Source organism: Monodelphis domestica, chromosome 6 (assembly GCF_027887165.1).
Source record: "Monodelphis domestica isolate mMonDom1 chromosome 6, mMonDom1.pri, whole genome shotgun sequence".
NCBI lineage: Eukaryota > Metazoa > Chordata > Mammalia > Didelphimorphia > Didelphidae > Monodelphis > Monodelphis domestica.
Genome location: NC_077232.1, coordinates 157,302,069 through 157,312,442, shown reverse-complemented (window position 1 = coordinate 157,312,442; position 10,374 = coordinate 157,302,069). Strand labels below are relative to the sequence as shown.

The 10,374-nt window shown below is 35.8% G+C and overlaps 1 pseudogene; it reads right to left on the bottom strand.

Annotated features, from left to right (window-relative positions):
- Positions 1 to 2,712: 2,712 nt before the first annotated feature.
- Positions 2,713 to 9,952, bottom strand: LOC100012634 (protein FAM81A-like; annotated as a pseudogene).
- Between the last annotated feature and the right edge of the window lie 422 nt (positions 9,953 to 10,374).

Below are 10,374 nucleotides of genomic sequence, written 5' to 3'. Positions count from 1 at the left end.
TTTGGATTGTTATCCAACATATGAGATGAGAAAAAGAATGACCAGCCAGATTGGAGGAGAACTAGAATATAGAAGTATCCCAAAATCTCAAAACATGGGAGAGAACATATACAAGAGAATTAGATGGACCATAGTGTTATTTAATACAGAAAATAAAGAATCATAAGGTTTGACAAAAGGCAGTAACAATAGTCACTGGTTATCTTGGTCAGAGAAATGTCATTCTCCTGGAAATGCTAGCTTCTTTCACAATTCTGCTCAACTGCTACCTCCTCCAAGAAGTCTTTTCTGATTCCCTTAGTTGTTAGGCTATCTCACCTCTGAAATTATCTTATATTTATTTTACATTTACTTATTTAGACATATATTGTTTTCCCCCAATAAAGTTCTTTGAGGATAAAGTATTCCCTTTTTGTCTTTGTTACCTCAGTGCCTAACATAGTTTCTGGCACATCTTAGGTGCTAAATAAGTGATTATATGATTTACATTTATATATTTACATATATATGTAAATGCTAATAAATATATAAGCAATTGTTGATTGATTACTAGGCCTTATTGAAATGAGTTTGACTGCTGAAAAGATTGTTCATCTATAAGACAGTGCCAGGCATAGAATCTGAGGATTCTATGACATAGTGAGTGTCTGATCCAAAGAAACATGAGGTAAGGAGAGTGGAGAGAGAGTAGGAATATAGGATAAGAGGAGGGGAGGGGAGATTATTATCATCATCAATATTATTATATAATTAATATTTTATTAAGCAAATGGTTACTAATGTTGACAACAGAACCCCTATTCTTAAAGTTACAGATTTTGAAATGTAATTAGAATTTACTGGAGTACCTACATATAAATTGAGGACTTAATTATTAAATATTGACTTTTTAAAAATGATTTTTTCCTATTGAACTATTTTTTTTGTTGTAAATCTTTGCTGAATTGACAGGACTTATTTCTGGAACATGATGCAAGTAAGAGATAATGTATAGTCGATAGAGAGGCTACTTTGGAGTTAGGATGGGATAGGCTCAAATCTACTCTTAATAAATTGTAGCTGTGTAACATTGGGCAAATCATTTCATTCTTAGTAGTCCAGGGAACACTAAAAAAAATTCTATTGTCATTTTTCCTACAGATCCTCACAGTTTAGAACGGTTTTCTCAGAATAGATCTTATATCCAAAGATTTATAAGCATCTAGATTAGATTACAGCACAGGTGTTCATTTTCAATTTATAATTAAATATAACAATTGAAAATAATATGGCTATAACATAAAATTCCTTCATCTGGATGAAAATATCTTGATAATGTTATAAATTCAATGCCAGCTTAAATCCCTGTCCATACAAAAGTATGAATTATTTATTTCATTAAAGAATATACAGAAGTATATATATATATATATATATATATATATTAAAACCCTTACCTCCCATCTTAGAATCAATACAGGGTATTGGTTCCAAGGCAGAAGAGTGGTAAGGGGTAGGCAATAGGGATTAAATGACTTGCCCAGGGTCACACAGCTGGGAAGTGTCTGAGGCCAGATTGAACCTAGGACCTCCTGTCTCTAGGCCTGGCTCTCAATCCAGTGAGCTACCCAGCTGTCCCCTACAGAAGTATATTTTAACAATGATAAAATTTCTAGTATATTATATAATTTTAAAATACATATTATCCCATTTTTACATCACATTTTTGAAATATCATGCCTTCTATTTCATCAGCAAAACCTTCAGTGTACAGAGCATGACATAAAAACAAGGCACAATAATACACTTACAATAATTATTATAATATACAGAGCATTTTCCTAGATTTTTAATCTTTATTTTGGAAACATTTAGGAAAAGGTTTGTAAAAATCTTGAAAATTTTTCATACTGTATTATGGTTAATGTGCAATTCTACATAAACAGCTTACTGTGAGCCATAATTCTATTATACAGAATATGATTCTCATCAAGCAAGCTATGGAAAGCAGAAAAGTTGAGACAACTCATTTTATTTTAAAGACATCTGAAATATCCAGATAATTTAAGCAATTTTTGGCTCTACATTTTCCAGAAAATTATTTTGATTGCCTACTTTATTTTCAAGTAGATAACAATCTATGTGGCAGTTGAAAGAAACATTCTCAATCCCTTAGTATTAAATTCAAAGTATGAATTGTAATTTCTTCAATTGAAAACTCAAATTATCGTGGAAACTCCAAGTGAAGGGGAAAGAAGAATTAGAGGAAGCAAAGCAGGAAATGAACAAACAAGAACAAACTCCAAACATGGACTCAAACATTGAATTATCTCTTCTGTCTAGAGATATCTTTTGCACACCAACTGCTCTAACAAATTCATTAGTTTACTAACATAAACTTCTATACTGACATTTTAAAAATGATGAACAGTCTTAGCCAAAGCATAACTATGATAATTTAAAATTTTAATTCACAGAAGAAAAATATTTTAAAGTGTTCAGTCTTAAAATAAATAAGTCTTTCAAAAATGGAGCAAATTCCACAGAATTTAGATTTATAAGTAAAATTAAATTATAAAAAATGTACTCACTCTCCTTACCTAAATATTGTTATCACAACTCAAGTTAAAAATTAAGCCCCATTACACCTTGTTTGATACATGCACATGTTGGAGAGAGCAAACTGTACTGAATAAGCTCTTTCTTTACACTGTTACTGTTCCAAATACTTCTTTACATGGGAGCCTCTTGTTTCCTTAGCTGATGAATTTGTTTCAGTAGCTGATCTTTATCAATTTTCATTTTGGCTTCAAGAACTTGTCAGAGTGATCCTATGCTTTCATAGATGGCTGCAAACCCAGCATTAACTTCTGCTTTCATTTCTTTCATCTCTTCATTCATCTGCAATTCAATTTTGCTGATTTGGACATTTATCTTCTTATCATCAGATTTTGGCCTCTGTGTGTCCATATTTTTCTTTTGTATCTCTTCTATTTTATCAAGCTTTGCTGACATCTGACTGAATTTCTTCTCAATGGTCCTTTCACTAATTTCACTATTTTCCTTAAGAATCAATGCAAGTTGATCAATCTTCTGTAAAAGTTCTTTTTTTTATCCATTCTTGTTCCTGTTGCAACCAATTCCATGAAGACAAAATTTGGCTACTAAGTTCTTCCACTGTAGCTTTAAATTTAATGTCCAAAAGGTAAAGCTGATGGTTGCTATCTCTGTGGGCCATTTTCAGCTTTACGCTTTTCTCTGATAATGACAGGCCAACTCTGCTTAAAAGCTGGGAAATCTGTCCTTCTCCATCTTTGATTTTAGTTTCCAAAATGAGTTTGGCAGCCTGCTGTTCTTTGTTCAAGTGCTAAAGACCTTCATATGTTGTTTTATGCTCTGCAGACAATCTAGCTATGCTAGCATCACATCTTGCTACTCTTCCCCAAGGATCTCCCAAACCAGGGAGTTGGCACATCTCCACACTCTTTAAGGCAAAATTTGTTCCATATCTAATGTTATCCCTGGCACGTATCTGTTCTTGTAAGACCTCAATATCCCAATTAAGTTGTTTCACTATTGCCATGATATTTCTGATATGCTCCTCTAAGAACAGTCTAGCCAATGGATCTCCTCCATCTTTATTTTGCATTTTATGCAAACTGTTAACAATGTCATCTTTTATATGTAAAGCATGTTCTACAAGTGCTGCCATTGTTTTCTCATAGCACAGAATTCTAACTTCCAACTGGTCTACTAGGCTTGCAGATGAATATGGAGCTACACTCAAAGATTGGCTATGTCATGGCATGGTTCTAACTAGGCTTTCCTCGGTGACAAGAGAAGGAAATACAGTGCTTCATTGTGCCATTTTCTTTTCAATAATTCACATCAGTGCTGGGGGCAGGTGGGATGCGGCTACCCATTACCATAAGTGGAGCCCAGGGAACTCTTTAAAACTAAGTTGCAGCATAGGATTCTATCTGTATTGGTGAAGGGAGTTTCTTCATCAGCAGTTTCTCACACTAATGAAATCACAGGGTCTGACCCAATGATGCCATTAGTCAGTCAGTGAGGATTTATTAAGTGCTTAGCACAATGTCATACACAAAAGGTGCCAGCCCTTGTCTAGTCAGAGTCTGTTCTGCACATCTTTATTGGCACTGGTAAACATTGAGCCACTTCTAAAATGTGTCATCAACTCTCCCAAGAAACATTGCACCAATATAAATAAGACCTCCTCCTCTACTGATAGGCTTCAAAAAGAACCAGGTATAATATGCAAAACAAAGGAAATGATGCTTGGAATTCATAATGAATCAATTACTTCTTTGAGAATCAAGAAGGTTCCTAGAAAATGTTAATTAGAAAATGGTTACAGGAAAGAAATGAAACAAGTGTGGTATTAAGGACAAAAACTGAAGTCTTGAATAAAGATAGAGAAAAAACCATTTTGTGGTTGTGGTAAAGACTGAAGAGCCAAAAAGGATCCATTTATCATAGCTGGATGATCCTTGAAGGGATGGAAAGACCATTATAAGGTACTCCTTTTTAATGGAAATATCAAAGTTGGCAAGCCCATCAGCAGAATACAGGGCTTTCCATTGTTGTATGTCTTCTCCATGGTAATGGAGATGAAATTATAGATAGTATGGAATTAAAAATTACTGAAGATAAAGCTTTAAGATTAGACTCATCTATCACATCATTTCCTCCATATGGCTCTACTAAGACTCAAGTATATTGCAGTTAAAAACATGAAATAATCACAGTCCTAACTGTTGCAAACCCTAGTCTAAGGCTGTGTCTATAATTTGTCTACAAATGCCCAACCAACAAATATTTACAATTTCTCCCACTGTGACATGGAAATCACTTTAAAAGACTGATATATATTAATTTAAGGTCACCAAGGAATTCAGCTATGTAATTCCTAAATGAAAACTCAGGTCAGCAGTCAACCTTTTATGGAGATTTTAATTACAAACAGGAGGAAGAATGGTATTAGAGAGAGAGAGAGAGAGAGAGAGAGAGAGAGAGAGAGAGAGAGAGAGAGAAAGGGGAGAGAAGGGAATAGGGCTTAAATACCCCCTCTGCTTAGGCCGGGTCAAAGGCCCAAGCCCTTAGATAGCTGAGGCAAAGAAAAGAGATCAGTCCCTATCACTCACGTGACCAAAAAGGAGAAACAGTCTCAGGGGCCTCCACCTCCTGCCTTCTTCAGAGCAAGCCCTCCTCTCAGACCTCTTCCTTCCGAGCCAAACCTCCCAGAGGAAAACCTCTTCAGAGCAAAACCTCCTCTCCCTGTCCTCAGACCCCGCTATCTTTAGGGAAACCATCTAAGTCCCCTCCCCTCAGTTCTCACATCTACCAATCACTGTTGATGTCTCCTCTGTGCCAATGGTAGCTCTAGCTTAACCCAGGACCGCCCAGAGGTCTGTTTCCTTTGCACATGTCTGTTGAAGGTCATATTCTCAAATAATTAAATCTTGATCTTTGCTGCAGCCCTTCCTAAATCCTGTTACTCTGAGTAGGGTGGAGATTGTAAGTTCCAAGACCTGGTTCTGTCATTCCAAGTATCTCTATTGTATCAATTCTAAAATCAATCATGACTCAAAGAACTTCCTGTTCTATGCTTAAGCATAGGTCAAAGCCCTTTCCATTGTTTAACAAAAGGTTTCTGTCCTAAAGTAGTCTTAAGTAGGGAGGAGAAGGATCCTCCCATGCCAAGGAGTTTCACATTCCAATAGAGTTCTTACTATCAGTAGGAAAATTTTCAAGTATGAAATTTCCCAATGGGGAAATTTCCAACATTCATAAGTGTAAGAAATTTTAAGGTTTACACCACTGAATTAATTGGTTTTGTCACTAAATGTTTGTTGAACTGAATTAAATTGATTGGAAAAGATGCTTTTATGTTATGTTGCTATAGCTAATGCCATTTCTACTTTCATCACTTTTTAATATATTTGAGGTTTCTATTTTTTGTCCAGTTTAACACTTATAATTATATTGTACATTTAATTGGGTAATGTAAAGGATCATAGGATGATAGATTTAGAACTGGAAGGGATCTTGGAGGTTGAATTCAATCCTCTTATTTTACAGATAAAAAAATGGAGGGACATAATGGCCCTTCTTGACTCCAAATCCAGTGTTGTATTTACTGAGTTACTTAGCTAGGAAAATAAATTAGGAATAGCCTGATTATTAATCTGATTTGAATCTTCTTTCTCTTTCACAGTACAGGTATAGCTTCTCAAAGAAGATCCTTGCCATTATGGATGATTGCTCTTGTCTTACTTGGAATTCTAGTGATCTTGGGAGTGACAATTGGTCTCCTCGTTCATTTCCTGGCAGTTGGTTAGTTTGTCTATGTTTTTATTTCTTTCAGTTTGTGACCATCCACTTTTGCTTTTGAAATTGTCATATACACTTATGAACAGTTAATTATGTTCTGGAAAATGTTATTTTATTGTGTATAATATTTCTTTAATAATAATATGTTTACTGAAAAAAAAACAGTCAGGGTTGGTAAGATTAATCTACTCTTCTAGTTTATATTATAAAACACCATCATTAATAGGCTATGCAACTATGTGGTTGTCAGTGGCTGTGGCAGGGATGATAGTGTTTGGGAGAAATGGAATGACCAAGATTGCAATGGGAACATTAAATAGCCAATAACAGTCCTGCATAGATGGTTGTAGTAAAACTGTTTTCTAGACTTAATATGACAGAAAATATGATCAGTCTATTTCCTACATTCTTATATCTTTATTGCACATGCATATGCATATAAATATATATCAATATATCATATGTATATATTTATTCTGCTGTGGAATTAGAGGTTTTACTAAAGGACATATCGCCATTATTGAAATTCTCAGAATCTGAAACCCCAATAGATTGACATAAGGCCAAAGCATAATTTCCTGAAGGCTATTTTAAAAATACCCTAGACTTTATAGAACCAGTCAACATGGAATGTAGAACCCCCAAACTTGTAGCCTAGAAAGATTTAGTGATTCTAGTTTTATTTAGCTCGGAGGTGAAAGTCTCAGGTTTGAGCCTGTTCCTGTGAGAATTCACAATCTACTTCAGATGGGGGCTAAGCCCAAGCCAAAGTCAAATGATTCTTCTAGTCTCCAGAAGCCTTTCCCAGTATATAACATCCTCCTTCCATCTTGCTGCCTTGACTGATGAGCTGCCTACTGCGCCATTTTGAAACCTCTCACACACACCCATTTGGGGAGGTTGAGATGCTAGGGATTTAAAAAAACTGTTTTCATTCACCTTTAACTACTTAACAATTATAATAGTGCTTAAATAGCTTAGACTTTTTACTTCTATTAACTGTTTTACTTTGTTTGAAAAAATAATGTTGCAACTGAGTCAGCCAATGTAAAATCTGTAGATAAAAATTATTGTTAAAAGAATTCTTCTGACTTGACTGAGCTCTAGCCTTAACTAAATTAGTTTTGGGCACACATTTCAATTTCCTGGGTATCTATTCATGGCAATAAGGGCTCATTTACCATTGAACTTAGGTCTAGTCTATAGGTAATTTCATTAGCATTCCTAGTCACAAAGGTTTCCTTCTTATCTCCTTGTCCCATTTTCTAGGCCTTGCTTTCCTGAGGCTTCCTTCATCATATGATTACAGAAAATTTTCTATTAACAGTAGAAAAGTGAGAAGTAACTTAAAATGAGGGAGAAAAGCTCCCATAATTTGGAATATTAATGTCATGTTTAAGTTGGTAATGATCAGCAGTCACCTGTAAAACTTGATAGAAACTTAGCTGAGTCATTCCTCAGCCCTTCCATTCGCCCTTGTGATTGTATCATAACCAATTTCCTCCATAGCATTTCTTTTCCCAATTATCTTCCCATACAATTCACCCTTAGATGGCAATTCTCTCTAGCTATGCTCAGGGTTTATAATAAATTATCTTCTGTTACTAACAATTATTTCTAGGCTCCATCTTTTCTTTCCTAACTTCTGATTCTACTTTGAGACCAAACTAGCACTCTGTAAATTCTCTAACTAACAGATATTACTTTTAAGCCTCTTAACAAAGTAAAATGTTCCTATTTTAAACTTTCCTACTTCAACTAAATTTGGGGAATAAAACTCTCTTCTTTCTAGGTTCTCTACTTAAAAGGGACTTTGCTCAGGTTAAATTTAATTCTCAGGGGAAACAAAATGGCCAGTTTTATGTCTGCTACAGAAATATTTCTCAAAAGCAATGAAAATGACAAGAAACAATACTTACTGGGATTCAGTATCTTGGGGCTCCTTAGAGAGATGTCTTCTTCAAGAATTCTTCAGATTCTAGGCTGCAGGAAAATCTTGTCCAGGCTCTTGGCTCCTAAGAAATGTCTTGAGGTAAAATTTAACTTTTATGGGTTTTAATCACTTCACCCACACTCCAGAACTGGGGTGGTAAAATACAGGACATTGCTAGAAATTTCTTAGGAGTTTCCCAGGTGGCGAATTCCTTTCTCTATTAGCGGTCATGAGCCAATGATCATCAGAAATAATGCTCACAAAACCATTAGTTCTCTCCACTTAAAAAGGAAAATTAATTATTAGTATTCACTGGTCTTTTAAAACAACAAAAATAATATCTATTGTAATGTTTGCACTCTGGAAATTTACCTTAAAAATTCCAAAAATCAGGTTATAGTTCATTGTCCTTTACTTAAGTAAAACCCACAAAAATTTTCTCTCCAAACACAAAACTTAGGGTTACTAAGGAAAAGCTTAAAAATTATCTTTAACTCATAACATCTATACAATTCCCTTCTTTTTTTTTTTACTCCAATTTGCTTTTGGCTCCAAATTTGCCTTTCTCTTAGCCTTGCCTCAAACCCCTTTGGCCTAAGTCTAAAGCTGCTCCTTCAGAGGAAATTTGTTGGTCAATTTAAAAATATTCTGGGTTTCCTTACCATTTTAAAGCAAAGCCTTTTCCTAAATATTTCTTGTCCACTTACAACAATTCAGTAACCAGTCAGGTCGGTTTTAACCATCCTAAAATGAACTTTCTTTACTGCTTAATGCACACACTTTAATCAGAAAAACTTTGCTACTTGAAAACGATTAACAGCTTGAAAAAAAAAAGTGAAATGACAGCACTCAAATAACAAAGTTACTACCTCGAATAAAATGCATCTTGTTGCCCATATTGAAAATTAACTGCACTTGAGATACAATATTTCACACATTAGCCATACCAAAACTTGGGAAGAAAAGATTAGACTTTAAAGTTAAGAATTTCTGGACCTCCTTTTGCCTCCTGCTGGATATTCCCATGTCCAGATCACCAGCTCCTGCCCGCATCTCTTTAGCTTTTGGGAGGAATTATCTGTTTGCACAACTTTATAGACATTATTTGCTAACCTTTAAATCACAAGCATTTGAGTTATTAGCAAAGGCTCCGCCTACGAAACACATCGGACATACAATATAAGCAAAAACCCCACACAAAATGGAGAAGAAATCCAGATCGTAAGTTCTTAAGCTTCTATGAGAAGCTCCTTCATAAACATTTATAACCATTGAACCCTTTAAGCCACGGCGTTTCAATGCATGAAGAAACTTTCTCTATTTTAATCGACTTAAAGCAGTTACCCAGAACTTCAACTGAACACTCCAGCTCTCACCCTGCAACTCAAGCTTCCCATTCAAAGCTTTCAGCCAACCATTCGGTCATCTGACATACTCTATCCTCGCTCTTACTTCTAGTGGAGATACTGCTTCACTCACATACACAAAACTTAGTCAAAAGTGGAGCTTGTGGTCAGGTTGAACCCGGCTCCATTTTGGCCGACTTACCTTGGAAACAGATTTGGTTGATGTTCGACACTCTTTCTAACATTCGCAGGTACCTGGTCCATATATTATGGACACGAACTCAGCAGCAGTCCCATTGGGCGGTACGCTGGGGGCATTCACGGAGACGGGGTGGCCCATTTGGCTCCTGATTAAAGAGAGGTTCGTTTGCTGAGAGTTTGGCTTAACTAAACGAACCCGCCCAGCTGACTCCTGACTGAACTCTATGGGTTCTTGTGTGTACCTCACGTCCGTGGTCAAGCTGGATGGAGTTTTAGGCAGCCATAACTTCTGCCTCCTGGCTGGCTCGCCATTTGTTAACTTGCAAATAACACAGAACTATCAAATACTTAGAAAAACCAAGTATTTAATCAGGATAGGGATAAATCCAGTATTTGATTCTTTACTCAGAGTCTGGCGCCACAACTTTTTCAGGGTATACACGCTGGACTCTGGGGATGTTATCCCTGGGAGTGTGACCACACTAGATGACAACTCTGAGGAACCACTAAAGTTGGGGAGCTTAAATACCTTTCTAGGTGAAACATGGGGGCTGAGGATGA